Below are 15,311 nucleotides of genomic sequence, written 5' to 3' on the forward strand. Positions count from 1 at the left end.
AAGGAGAAGTAAGCTGTGAAACGGAGAAATAGAGAATATCTGTGAGAGAGATGCTTGTTTTTTGTTCACTCGAGTGTTGTTTTCTTTCTTCAGATAGAGAGAGGCTTTTGTGAGTGTAATGTTTTCTGATAGTTTATTTCACTTGTGTTTATTATCTATTCCACTTGCATTGGCAATGTAAACATATGTTTCCCAAGTCAATAAAGCCCATTGAATTGAGAGCGAGAAACATGAGAAAGAGAGAGACTTGAAGGAAAGGTTGGAAATGAGCCGAGGACAACATTCGTGTTCGGGAAGTGATAGGCGGGAACGAGAAGGCAAGGGAGGCATGCGCTGAGCTGGAAGAGGTAGGCTGCTAGGGTCTGTTACGGAACAGAGGAGTGGTGGTGGCTGCGTGGGGGAATAGGGGCTGGACTGGGTCTTGGTCTGTCTACGTACACAGCAGACGACCACGGGGAGGCTGGAACCACACAGTCACGTCTCCTGCTGAGGGGTGTAGCCGGAAAAAAAGAGAAAGAAAGAGAGAGAATAGAAAGACAGAGAGCCACGCACGGCTCAGCTGAGGCAAGCAAACGATTGGAGTAGAAATCGTGAGAGACAACCGCTGGAAGCGAACAGTGGAAGGGAGGAAGGAAAGAGAAAACAGACAGGACCCAAATCTGCCAGCGACCACCACCTCCTCTCCATCTCGATGGTTAGCTGCGCACCCACATAGACCAATGACACCCCCCGCCCTCTTCTAAAAAGACAACTAGGGGGGATGACCGCCTACCGAGAAGGCAGTTGACTAGCGTCGTAACTAAGCGATGCACCTTCTTTCCAAGAGCGCAAGCTTGAAGCTATATTTTATCCTAACATAGGCTATTTGACGAATGTCAGTGTTGACATTATTTCCTAATAGTGTTGTGGTTATTGACAACGAGCCTCGGTTTGTTTTCGAGACTCTGTAAAGCAAAGTTTTTTTTTCTGCTGGACTTGTTTTTTTTCACTGCGTCCTGGATTTCCATACTTGCAGAAAAACAGATGATTATTTTTGCGACAAGCTAGGCCTATTTGTAAAGAAATATAGCAGTAGAACGAACGGACTCCTTTGGGGTGGGTTTTTATGTCTTTATTTTCCGTACAGTCTGTTATATATACATTATATTCTATCGACAAAGGTTCGACAAGCGCCTACTAAACTTGTCTCTTGAATAGACACCCTTCTGTAGCCTATTTAACCGTTTGAAACGGATGTGTGCACACCAAGAAGATACTGAGAAGTGACAGTAGAGGAGACATCCAACGAGGACAGCCGACAAGGATACTTTCTATACGTTGGCGTCCAGTGGAGACAAGGCTTTTATAAAAGGTAAACACACACAGACACTCAGACATCCATGTTCTCCCATGGGAGTCCATGACAGATTCTTACTTTGCATACGTGTCCTTTATTCCCCTATAATAATCTCGCTGTGGCAATGTATATAAACTACTATATTTATAGACTACGTAGATTTGATCAATTCGGCTCCTGTGGGAAATTTGGTTGAAATTGTCTCTGATAAAGGGCACCGACATAAGATGCTCGTGACCGGTTGTCGGTCTAGACTGGATGTCACGGTCCGTTATGTTGTCCGTCTGACATGTCTGGACACCATATTATTTTGCCTGTGTAGCCTAAATGCCACATTTGATATTGTATCCAACATCCCATATTCGTTCCTTTAACATCTCACCACAGGCTGCTTTATCGAGAAAAATGACATGTAGGCTACATATGTGTGACTTGATTGAACGGTCTGTCACAGACTAGATCATATCCAGCCAACCGGAATAGTGCGCAATAGTGTTCTGTTAAAGGTGATTGACCGTTCACGACCATTCACGACCTAACCTGCCCTTATTTTCAACAATGGCCTTTCCAAAATGTCTCTCAAATGAGACATGTTGAGTAAGCCTAGTATAGTATAGGCCCTAGTTCCATAACATTTGATTAGATTGCAGTGAGTTTAGTGGTAGGTCTATATGAGACATTTGGAGTGATAGAGTTTGGAGCCTAAATCCAGTTAAAGTGTACAGAGAGTTGGCTTTTTTAACACTAACCAGAAGGAGATAATGAGATTAGCCCTAAAGGTTAGAGTGAAACACTGGGAACGTGTTTGATTGGACAACCAGCCTACTGGGCACCCACTACTTGAATCAAAGTAGTTTCCATGTCATTTCAATGAAATTACGTTGAACCAACGTGGAATAGACGTTGAATGGACGTCTGTGTCCAGTGGGAGTCCTTGTCAATGTACTGATAAGTGTGTGTTATGCCCACACAGAGGTTTCAGGAATCTTACATCTGGTCTATTGTGGGCCAATAATAAAGATGACTGGCCCTTAGTTTGACCACACACAAACACACGCACACACACACACACACACACACACACACACACACACACACACACACACACACACACACACACACACACACACACACACACACACACACACACACACACACACACACACACACACACACACACACACACACACACACACACACACACACACACACACACCCAAACCCACACCCACACTCACACAAACAGTGCAAAAGGAGTCTGAGGGGAACTAGATACAATACGCAGATACACCCAACATCACCACAGCAGGAAAAGAGAGGGCCTAGTTCCAGGCTTCTCGGAGACAAAGCGGCCCTTAAGAAGCAATGATGCAACGGGACTGTAACAGACCCACCCCCCACCACCACCACCGCACACACACAGAGAAAGTGACAGTGGGAAAATAATATCATAATACAATCCAGCAGCGATCACAGAAAGGAGAAAGCTCTCTGGACTGGACCTCACCAGACTGACTCTACTGGACCTCACCAGACTGACTCTACTGGACCTCACCAGACTGACTTACTGGACCTCACCAGACTGACTCTACTGGACCTCACCAGACTGATTACTGGACCTCACCAGACTGACTCTACTGGACCTTACTGGACCTCACCAGACTGATTACTGGACCTCACCAGACTGACTTACTGGACCTCACCAGACTGACTCTACTGGACCTCACCAGACTGATTACTGGACCTCACCAGACTGACTCTACTGGACCTCACCAGACTGACCTCTACTGGACCTCACCAGACTGACTACTGGACCTCACCAGACTGACTCTACTGGACCTCACCAGACTGACTACTGGACCTCACCAGACTCTACTGGACCTCACCAGACTGACTCTGGACTGGACTGACCTCACCAGACTGACTGGACCTCACCAGACTGACTACTGGACCTCACCAGACTGACTCTACTGGACCTCACCAGACTGACCTCACCAGACTGACTCTACTGGACCTCACCAGACTGATTACTGGACCTCACCAGACTGACTCTACTGGACCTCACCAGACTGGACCTCACCAGACTGATTACTGGACCTCACCAGACTGACTTACTGGACCTCACCAGACCAGACCTCACCAGACTGATTACTGGACCTCACCAGACCTACTGGACCTCACCAGACTGACTACTGGACCTCACCAGACTGACTCTACTGGACCTCACCAGACTGACTCTACTGGACCTCACCAGACTGATTACTGGACCTCACCAGACTGATTACTGGACTCACCAGGACCTCACCAGACTGACTCTACTGGACCTCACCAGACTGACTCTACTCTACTGGACCTCACCAGACTGACTCTACTGGACCTCACCAGACTGACTCTACTGGACCTCACCAGACTGACTCTACTGGACCTACTGGACCTCACCAGACTGATTACTGGACCTCACCAGACTGATTACTGGACCTCACCAGACTGACTCTACTGGACCTCATCAGACTGACTCTACTGGACCTCACCAGACTGACTCTACTGGACCTCACCAGACTGACTCTACTGGACCTCACCAGACTGATTACTGGATCTCACCAGACTGACTACTGGACCTCACCAGACTGACTCTACTGGACCTCACCAGACTGACTCTACTGGACCTCACCAGACTGACTCTACTGGACCTCACCAGACTGACTCTACTGGACCTCACCAGACTGACTCTACTGAACCTCACCAGACTGACTCTACTGGACCTCACCAGACTGACTAACTGGACCTCACCAGACTGACTCTACTGGACCTCACCAGACTGACTCTACTGGACCTCACCAGACCGACTCTACTGGACCTCACCAGACTGACTCTACTGGACCTCACCAGACTGACTAACTGGACCTCACCAGACTGACTCTACTGGACCTCACCAGACTGATTACTGGACCTCACCAGACTGACTCTACTGGACCTCACCAGACTGATTACTGGACCTCACCAGACTGATTACTGGACCTCACCAGACTGACTCTACTGGACCTCACCAGACTGACTCTACTGGACCTCACCAGACTGACTACTGGACCTCACCAGACTGACTCTACTGGACCTCACCAGACTGATTACTGGACCTCACTAGACTGATTACTGGACCTCACCAGACTGACTCTACTGGACCTCACCAGACTGACTACTGGACCTCACCAGACTGACTCTACTGGACCTCACCAGACTGACTCTACTGGACCTCACCAGACCGACTCTACTGGACCTCACCAGACTGACTCTACTGGACCTCACCAGACTGACTACTGGACCTCACCAGACTGACTACTGGACCTCACCAGACTGACTACTGGACCTCACCAGACTGACTACTGGACCTCACCAGACTGACTAACTGGGTGATGAGAGGACAGCACAGCCATGATGAGAACATATAACAGAAAGGAAGACTCATCGTGTGTGTGTGTGTGTAACGTGTGTGTGTGTGTGTAACGTGTGTGAAGTGTGAAAGTCCCATGAGTACACTCATGAATGTGCTTTGTAGAGTCAAGCGGTATACAGATTTTCATACCTTCATACCTTTCCTGTACCATACTGGGGTATAAGGTATTACCGGCAGTGCACACAAAGGGTGCTATTTCTTTCCAAACGTAAGAAAGTACAAATAATACTGATCCACGAGGGGATTAGTTGCCTTTGCTGTAACCAAGAAGCTTGGTCTTGCAAGCTAGACACTTAGCTAGCAAGTTAGCAAACCCAATGAATAGCTGGAGCCTGAGCTGGACATCATGTATTTAGCACATCTTAGATAATGAACTTATATTTGTAAGCAGTGGTGTAGCACGCACCGTCAAACTTTAGGGACCCGGTATTAAACATGTCAAACTACCCCGGTATACAGGATATACAGTATATACAGGATATACAGTATACCGCCCAAGTCTACAGCTTAGAAACAACAATGTGTGTGAGGGTACGTGTTAGAGCTTGCACATGAACATGTGTACGTACGTAGCAACCGCTTGCCAACTATATATACTGCTATACAAGCTATAGCATAGTTCCTGGGGGGAACTGTGTGTGTGATGTAGAAAAGTCCTGGGGGGAACTGTGTGTGGGATGTAGAAAAGTCCTGGGGGGAACTGTGTGTGGGATGTAGAAAAGTCCTGGGGGGAACTGTTTGTGTGATGTAGAAAAGTCCTGGGGGAACTGTGTGTGATATAGCAAAGTCCTGGGGGAACTGTGTGTGGGATGTAGAAAAGTCCTGGGGGAACTGTGTGTGTGATGTAGAAAAGTCCTGGGGGAACTGTGTGTGATATAGCAAAGTCCTGGGGGAACCGTGTGTGTGATGTAGAAAAGTCCTGGGGGAACTGTGTGTGTGATGTAGAAAAGTCCTGGGGGAACCGTGTGTGTGATGTAGAAAAGTCCTGGGGGGGAACTGTGTGTGTGATGTAGAAAAGTCCTGGGTGGAACTGTGTGTGTGATGTAGAAAAGTCCTGGGGGAACTGTGTGTGTGATGTAGCAAAGTCCTGTGGGGAACAGTGTGTGATATAGCAAAGTCCTGGGGGAACCGTGTGTGATATAGCAAAGTCCTGTGGGGAACCGTGTGTGATATAGCAAAGTCCTGTGGGGAACCGTGTGATATAGCAAAGTCCTGTGGGGAACCGTGTGTGATATAGCAAAGTCCTGGGGGGAACCATGTGTGATATAGCAAAGTCCTGGGGGAACCGTGTGTGATGTAGCAAAGTCCTGGGGGGAACCGTGTGTGTGATATAGCAAAAGGACCCCTTGGAGCTGTGCCGTGCTGGGTAAGCCCTGTGTTGTCTTTGACTGCCCCTGTTTGTACATGAGAGTTCAACGGGTTTAACTCTAGCTAGTTATGAAAACCTTCCCCACTACTCTACTCCCCATAGCAGCACATACATGCACGCACACATGCGCGCACTCACACACACACACACACACACACACACACACACACACACACACACACACACACACACACACACACACACACACACACACACACACACACACACACACACACACAGTTAGAGTGGGGAAAGCTGGCCTCCCTCTAACTCTAGCTCTAGTCTGGCTGTGTGTGTGTGTGTACTCTAGCTCTAGTCTAGCTGTGAGTTTGTACTCTGGCTCTAGTCTGGTTGTGTGTGTGTACTCTGTGTGAGTTTGTCTGGCTGTGTGTGTGTACTCTGGCTCTAGTCTGGCTGTGTGTGTGTACTCTGGCTCTAGTCTGGCTGTGTGTGTACTCTGGCTCTAGTCTGGCTGTGTGTGTGTACTCTGGCTCTAGTCTGGCTGTGTGTGTGTACTCTGGCTCTAGTCTGGCTGTGTGTGTGTACTCTGGCTCTAGTCTGGCTGTGTGTGTGTACTCTGGCTCTAGTCTGGCTGTGTGTGTGTACTCTGGCTCTAGTCTGGCTGGGCTCAGACCAGGCATTTTTCTCCTGTTAGACTCTAACCACTAACGACTGCCTCTCTCTGCTCCCCCCAGGAATGTTTTATTCACCTCCTCTCTCTCTCTCTCTCTCTCTCTCTCTCTCTCTCTCTCTCTCTCTCTTCAGGTCTGGATGGGCCGGGGAATCACGCACACACAGCCTACTGCAGACACACACATGCTGTAGATATACTGTATACACACATATGTATGCATGGATTCTAGACACACATATTAACAAACACTCATGCATGAACGAACAAACACATGCATACTCAGAAGCAGCTGAAGCACAAACACATGCACACAGGTAAACACACACACACACACACACACACACACACACACACACACACACACACACACACACACACACACACACACACACACACACACACACACATAACACACACACACACGACACACAGGCACGATGCACACACACGGTTTCCCCCAGTATGGATAACACCACCTGTGTGACTCCATACATCTATGAGGGCCCCTGGCCACCCCGACCCCCGACCCCCAACCCACACATCCCTCTCTCCATCCCACTTTTCTAAAAAGAAAATAAAACCTCCCTCTTCCCTTTATCCTCCACAGAGCAGTGTGTCTGTGTGTTCACTTCCAAAACAAACACAGACGGAATTCCGCATCTCCTCCCTCCTCTCTCCTCACCCACCTCTCCACTTCTTTCTCTCCCCACATGTATTCTCTCTCGTCCTTTCTCTCTCCCTCGTCCTTTCTCTCTCCCTCGTCCTTTCTCTCTCCCTCATACTTTCTCTCTCCCTCGTCCTTTCTCTCCCTCCCTTGATCTTGCTGGGCTGTGGCAATCATGACTTTTTGTCAGCCGGTTATTGTCATGTAAAAGACTGACGGTCTCATGTTAATTGACCGTTAATTAACATCAAAAAGTGTAGCATCTCCAGGCCTCCACACATACAAACCGCTGAGACACGCCTTTGGAACATCTACATTTGCAAAAAGTCTGATAAATCTATTTAATAGACACCATCACAATAAATCCATGATTTATTTTAGGCAGGTCTAAAGAAACATTATGAAATTACCAGGCTATGTGCCATGACATAGGCTGTAGACTTGTTCATTTTGCCGACAAGATATGCTTATAAGTCCCATGCTATTATTTTATATTATATGATTTTATAGTAAGAAGAATATAATTGAACTTAGCTGAAGAAATAGAAAGGATATTTTTCCCATTCTGGAAAGAGAGGGGCATATAAAGTGACTATGTTGAGCGTAAAAGTGATCGAAACAGGTCCTAAATGCTACATTTAGAGTTATTTGGCACCTTTAGTTGTGAATGATATAAATTTTAGAATGTCTTAGAAATCAAAACATATGTAGGCTGTATGATGCAACTATAGGTTAGTTAACTCTACCTACGTGTACATATTACCTCAACTAACTATAGGTTAGTTAACTCTACCTACATATACATATTACCTCAACTAACTATAGGTTAGTTAACTCTACCTACGTGTACATATTACCTCAACTAACTATATGTTAGTTAACTCTACCTACGTGTACATATTACCTCAACTAACTATAGGTTAGTTAACTCTACCTACGTGTACATATTACCTCAACTAACTATAGGTTAGTTAACTCTACCTACGTGTACATATTACCTCAACTAACTATAGGTTAGTTAACTCTACCTACGTGTACATATTACCTCAACTAACTATAGGTTAGTTAACTCTACCTACGTGTACATATTACCTCAACTAACTATAGGTTAGTTAACTCTACCTACGTGTACATATTACCTCAACTAACTATAGGTTAGTTAACTCTACCTACGTGTACATATTACCTCAACTAACTATAGGTTAGTTAACTCTACCTACGTGTACATATTACCTCAACTAACTATAGGTTAGTTAACTCTACCTACGTGTACATATTACCTCAACTAACTGGTGTCCCCGCACATTGACTCCCCTGTAAATACAGTTGAAGTCAGAAGTTTACATACACTTAGGTTGGAGTCATTAAAACTCGTTTTTGACCACTCCACAAATTTCTTGTTTTAACAAACTATAGTTTTGTTAAGTCGGTTAGGACATCTACTTTGTGCATAACACAAGTCATTTTTCCAACAATTGTTTACAGACAGATTATTTCATTGTATTACAATTCCAGTGGGTCAGAAGTTTACATACACTAAGTTAACTGTGCCTTTAAACAGCTTGGAAAAAATTATGTCATGGCTTTAGAAGCTTCTGATAGGCTAATTGACATAATTTGAGTCAATTGGAGTTGTACCCGTGGATGTATTTCAAGGCCAACCTTCAAACTCAGTGTCTCTTTGCTTGACATCATGGGAAAATCAAAATAAATCAGCCAAGAACTCAGTTTTTTTTTTGTAGACCTCCACAAGTCTGGTTCATCCTTGGGAGCAATTTCCAAACGCCTGAAGGTACCACGTTCATCTGTACAAACAATAGTACGCAAGTATAAACACCATGGGACCACGCAGCCGTCATACCGCTCAGGAAGGAGACGCGTTCTGTCTCCTAGAGATGAACTTACTTTGGTGCCACTGCTACAAAACCACCATAAAAAAGCCAGACTACGGTTTTCAACTGCACATGGGGACAAAGGTCGTACTTTTTGGAGAAATATCCTCTGGTCTGATGAAACAAAAATAGAACTGTTTGGCCATAATAACCATCGTTATGTTTGGAGGAAAAAGGGATGATCGCAAGCTGAAGAACACCATCCCAACTGTGAAGCACAGGGGTGGCAGCATCATGTTGTGGGGGTGCTTTGCTGCAGGAGGGACTGGTGCACTTCACAAAATAGATGGCATCATGAGGGAGGAAAATTACGTGGATATATTGAAGAAACATCCCAAGACATCAGTCAGGAAGTTAAAGCTTGGCCGCAAATGAGTCTTCCAAAAGGACAATGACCCCAAGCATACTTCCAAAGTTGTGGCAAAATGGCTTAAGGACAACAAAGTCAAGGTATTGGAGTGGCCATCACAAAGCCCTGACCTCAAGTCCCATAGAAAATTTGTGGGCAGAACTGAAAAAGCGTGTGAGAGCAAGGAGGCCTACAAACCCGACTCAGTTACACCAGCTCTGTCAGGAGGAATGGGCCAAAATTCACCCAACTTATTGTGGGAAGCTTGTGGAAGGCTAACCGAAACGTTTGACCCAAGTTAAACAATTTAAAGGCAATGCTACCAAATACTAATTGAGTGTATGTAAACTTCTGACCCACTGGGAATGTGATGAAAGAAATAAAAGATTAAATCAATTATTCTCTCTGCTACTATTCTGACATTTCACATTCTTAAAATAAAGTGGTGATCCTAACTGACCTAAGACAGGGAATTTTTACTAGGATTAAATGTCAGGAATTGTGAAAAACTGAGTTTAAATGTATTTGGCTAAGGTGTATGTAAACTCCCGACTCAACTGTATTGTTATTTTTTACTGCTCCTCTTTAACTACTTATATTTTTTGAAACTGCACTGTCGGTTAGGGGCTCATAAGTAAGCATTTCACTGTAAGGTCCACACCTGTTGTATTCGGCGCATGTGACTAATACAATTTGATTTGATTTGATGATTGAGAAAGTTGCAAAAGGAACTTGCGCTCTGTTCCTTGCCTCAGGCTGCACATGCTGTTCTCTCATCAAGTATTTATATTCTCACTCATCAGACTATACCCTATTTAATCTTGTCTTTAACATTATGTCAAATTATTATACATTTAGAATGGCCCATTATCAATTGGTCAGGAACAGGTTCAGGGGGAATAAGACGTGTCATCCGCATGCACTGGAACAGCGAATGGAGGCTGCTTTCCCACCAGTTCCCTTTTCAATCATGCTGGGTCGGCTACTCCTGTTATTTCACTCCACACACCAACCGCTGTTTGAGGAACAGGCAGCCTCTCGCTGTATGTATGTCATGGGCTCTCCATCCCAGCTCTGTATGTCATGGGCTCTCCAACCCAGCTCTGTATGTCATGGGCTCTCCAACCCAGCTCTGTATGTCATGGGCTCTCCAACCCAACCCAGCTCTGTATGTCATGGGCTCTCCAACCCAGCTCTGTATGTCATGGGCTCTCCAACCCAGCTCTGTATGTCATGGGCTCTCCAACCCAGCTCTGTATGTCATGGGCTCTCCAACCCAGCTCTGTATGTCATGGGCTCTCCAACCCATGGGCTCAACCCATGTCATGGGCTCTCCAACCCAGCTCTGTATGTCATGGGCTCTCCAACCCAGCTCTGTATGTCATGGGCTCTCCAACCCAGCTCTGTATGTCATGGGCTCTCCAACCCAGCTCTGTATGTCATGGGCTCTCCAACCCAGCTCTGTATGTCATGGGCTCTCCAACCCAGCTCCAACCCAGCTCTGTATGTCATGGGCTCTCCAACCCAGCTCTGTATGTCATGGGCTCTCCAACCCAGCTCTGTATGTCATGTCATGGGCTCTCCAACCCAGCTCTGTATGTCATGGGCTCTCCAACCCAGCTCTGTATGTCATGGGCTCTCCAACCCAGCTCTGTATGTCATGGGCTCTCCAACCCAGCTCTGTATGTCATGGGCTCTCCAACCCAGCTCTGTATGTCATGGGCTCTCCAACCCAGCTCTGTATGTCATGGGCTCTCCAACCCAGCTCTGTATGTCATGGGCTCTCCAACCCAGCTCTGTATGTCATGGGCTCTCCAACCCAGCTCCAACCCAGCTCATGTCATGGGCTCTCCCAGCTCTGTATGTCATGGGCTCTCCAACCCAGCTCTGTATGTCATGGGCTCTCCAACCCAGCTCCAACTCCAACCAAGCTCCAACCCAGCTCTGTATGCCATGGGCTCTCCAACCCAGCTCCAACCCAGCTCTGTATGTCATGGGCTCTCCAACCCAGCTCCAACCCAGCTCTGTATGCCATGGGCTCTCCAACCCAGCTCCAACCCAGCTCTGTATGTCATGGGCTCTCCAACCCAGCTCTGTATGTCATGGGCTCTCCAACCCAGCTCTGTATCAAATCAAATCAAATCAAATTTTATTTGTCACATACACATGGTTAGCAGATGTTAATGCGAGTGTAGCGAAATGCTTGTGCTTCTAGTTCCGACAATGCAGTAATAACGAGCAAGTAATCTAACTAACAATTCCAAAAAAAACTACTGTCATACACAGTGTAAGGGGATAAAGAATATGTACATAAGGATATATGAATGAGTGATGGTACAGAGCAGCATAGGCAAGATACAGTAGATGATATCGAGTACAGTATATACATATGAGATAAGTATGTAAACCAAGTGGCATAGTTAAAGTGGCTAGTGATACATGTATTACATAAGGATGCAGTCGATGATATAGAGTACAGTATCAACGTATGCATATGAGATGAACAATGTAGGGTAAGTAACATTATATAAGGTAGCATTGTTTAAAGTGGCTAGTGATATATTTACATCATTTCCCATCGATTCCCATGATTAAAGTGGCTGGAGTAGAGTCAGTGTCATTGACAGTGTGTTGGCAGTAGCCACTCAATGTTAGTGGTGGCTGTTTAACAGTCTGATGGCCTTGAGATAGAAGCTGTTTTTCAGTCTCTCGGTCCCAGCTTTGATGCACCTGTACTGACCTCGCCTTCTGGATGGCAGCGGGGTGAACAGGCAGTGGCTCGGGTGGTTGATGTCCTTGATGATCTTTATGGCCTTCCTGTAGCATCGGGTGGTGTAGGTGTCCTGGAGGGCAGGTAGTTTGCCCCGATGATGCGTTGTGCAGACCTCACTACCCTCTGGAGAGCCTTACGGTTGAGGGCGGTGCAGTTGCCATACCAGGCGGTGATACAGCCCGCCAGGATGCTCTCGATTGTGCATCTGTAGAAGTTTGTGAGTGCTTTTGGTGACAAGCCGAATTTCTTCAGCCTCCTGAGGTTGAAGAGGCGCTGCTGCGCCTTCCTCACGATGCGGTCTGTGTGAGTGGACCAATTCAGTTTGTCTGTGATGTGTATGCCGAGGAACTTAAAACTTGCTACCCTCTCCACTACTGTTCCATCAATGTGGATGGGGGTGTTCCCTCTGCTGTTTCCTGAAGTCCACAATCATCTCCTTAGTTTTGTTGACGTTGAGTGTGAGGTTATTTTCCTGACACCACACTCCGAGGGCCCTCACCTCCTCCCTGTAGGCCGTCTCGTCGTTGTTGGTAATCAAGCCTACCACTGTTGTGTCGTCCGCAAACTTGATGATTGAGTTGGAGGTGTGCATGGCCACGCAGTCGTGGGTGAACAGGGAGTACAGGAGAGGGCTCAGAACGCACCCTTGTGGGGCCCCAGTGTTGAGGATCAGCGGGGAGGAGATGTTGTTGCCTACCCTCACCACCTGGGGGCGGCCCGTCAGGAAGTCCAGTACCCAGTTGCACAGGGCGGGGTCGAGACCCAGGGTCTCGAGCTTGATGACGAGCTTGGAGGGTACTATGGTGTTGAATGCCGAGCTGTAGTCGATGAACAGCATTCTCACATAGGTATTCCTCTTGTCCAGATGGGTTAGGGCAGTGTGCAGTGTGGTTGAGATTGCATCGTCTGTGGACCTATTTGGGCGGTAAGCAAATTGGAGTGGGTCAAGGGTGTCAGGTAGGGTGGAGGTGATATGGTCCTTGACTAGTCTCTCAAAGCACTTCATGATGACGGATGTGAGTGCTACGGGGCGGTAGTCGTTTAGCTCAGTTACCTTAGCTTTCTTGGGAACAGGAACAATGGTGGCCCTCTTGAAGCATGTGGGAACAGCAGACTGGTATAGGGATTGATTGAATATGTCCGTAAACACACCGGCCAGCTGGTCTGCGCATGCTCTGAGGGCGCGGCTGGGGATGCCGTCTGGGCCTGCAGCCTTGCGAGGGTTAACACGTTTAAATGTCTTACTCACTTCGGCTGCAGTGAAGGAGAGACCGCATGTTTCCGTTGCAGGCCGTGTCAGTGGCACTGTATTGTCCTCAAAGCGGGCAAAAAGTTATTTAGTCTGCCTGGGAGCAAGACATCCTGGTCCGTGACTGGGCTGGGTTTCTTCCTGTAGTCCGTGATTGACTGTAGACCCTGCCACATACCTCTTGTGTCTGAGCCGTTGAATTGAGATTCTACTTTGTCTCTGTACTGGCGCTTAGCTTGTTTGATAGCCTTGCGGAGGGAATAGCTGCACTGTTTGTATTCAGCCATGTTACCAGACACCTTGCCCTGATTAAAAGCAGTGGTTCGTGCCTTCAGTTTCACACGAATGCTGCCATCAATCCACGGTTTCTGGTTAGGGAATGTTTTAATCGTTGCTATGGGAACGACATCTTCAACGCACGTTCTAATGAACTCGCACACCGTATCAGCGTATTCGTCAATGTTGTTGTCTGACGCAATACGAAACATCTCCCAGTCCACGTGATGGAAGCAGTCTTGGAGTGTGGAGTCAGCTTGGTCGGACCAGCGTTGGACAGACCTCGGCGTGGGAGCTTCTTGTTTTAGTTTCTGTCTGTAGGCAGGGATCAACAAAATGGAGTCGTGGTCAGCTTTTCCGAAAGGGGGGCGGGGCAGGGCCTTATATGCGTCGCGGAAGTTAGAGTAACAATGATCCAGGGTCTTTCCACCCCTGGTTGCGCAATCGATATGCTGATAAAATTTAGGGAGTCTTGTTTTCAGATTAGCCTTGTTAAAATCCCCAGCTACAATGAATGCAGCCTCCGGATAAATCGTTTCCAGTTTGCAGAGAGTTAAATAAAGTTCGTTCAGAGCCATCGATGTGTCTGCTTGGGGGGGGATATATACGGCTGTATGCCATGGGCTCTCCAACCCAGCTCTGTATGTCATGGGCTCTCCAACCCAGCTCTGTATGTCATGGGCTCTCCAACCCAGCTCTGTATGTCATGGGCTCTCCAACCCAGCTCTGTATGTCATGGGCTCTCCAACCCAGCTCTGTATGTCATGGGCTCTCCAACCCAGCTCTGTATGTCATGGGCTCTCCAACCCAGCTCTGTATGTCATGGGCTCTCCAACCCAGCTCTGTATGTCATGGGCTCTCCAACCCAGCTCCAACCCAGCTCTGTATGTCATGGGCTCTCCAACCCAGCTCCTGCAGCTACCAAGTGAAATCTGTTTGGGAACATCAATAGTAACATATTTGATTAAACTGTTGCCAGCCTCTCTCACTGCCCCTCGGGATTGGAATGAAGGAAAGAGGGGAGGAGATGGAAACACACGGCGGTGAGATATTCTGTAGCTAAAGGTAATGTGTCAGCCTATTAATTATGAAAATATTTTTAAAAATCCCTATTACTAGACTATTCAAAATCAAATACAAAATGATCTATAATTGTAGGCTAACTCTGTAAGCCACCCTGCACAATCAATGAACCAACAGCATCGCCTAGGCCTCTATATTATCTCCCAGACTCATGGATAGAACATTTGGAGCATACAGTAACCCGTCTATCCAGTATGCATCATAATACAGTCCATAATAATCATATTACGTACTA

At 46.9% G+C, this 15,311-nt stretch overlaps 1 protein-coding gene across 1 annotated transcript in view; it reads left to right on the forward strand.

Moving 5' to 3' along the window:
- The first annotated feature begins 382 nt into the window (after positions 1-382).
- Positions 383-15,311, forward strand: part of glis2a (GLIS family zinc finger 2a) — a 74,321-nt gene continuing 59,392 nt past the window's right edge. Inside the window, exon 1 of the mRNA XM_042304644.1 lies at positions 383-1,351. The gene's annotated coding sequence lies outside the window, so the exon portion shown is untranslated. The remainder of the gene's footprint in view (positions 1,352-15,311) is intronic.

Source organism: Oncorhynchus tshawytscha, linkage group LG02, assembly GCF_018296145.1.
Source record: "Oncorhynchus tshawytscha isolate Ot180627B linkage group LG02, Otsh_v2.0, whole genome shotgun sequence".
Taxonomy (NCBI): Eukaryota; Metazoa; Chordata; class Actinopteri; order Salmoniformes; family Salmonidae; genus Oncorhynchus; species Oncorhynchus tshawytscha.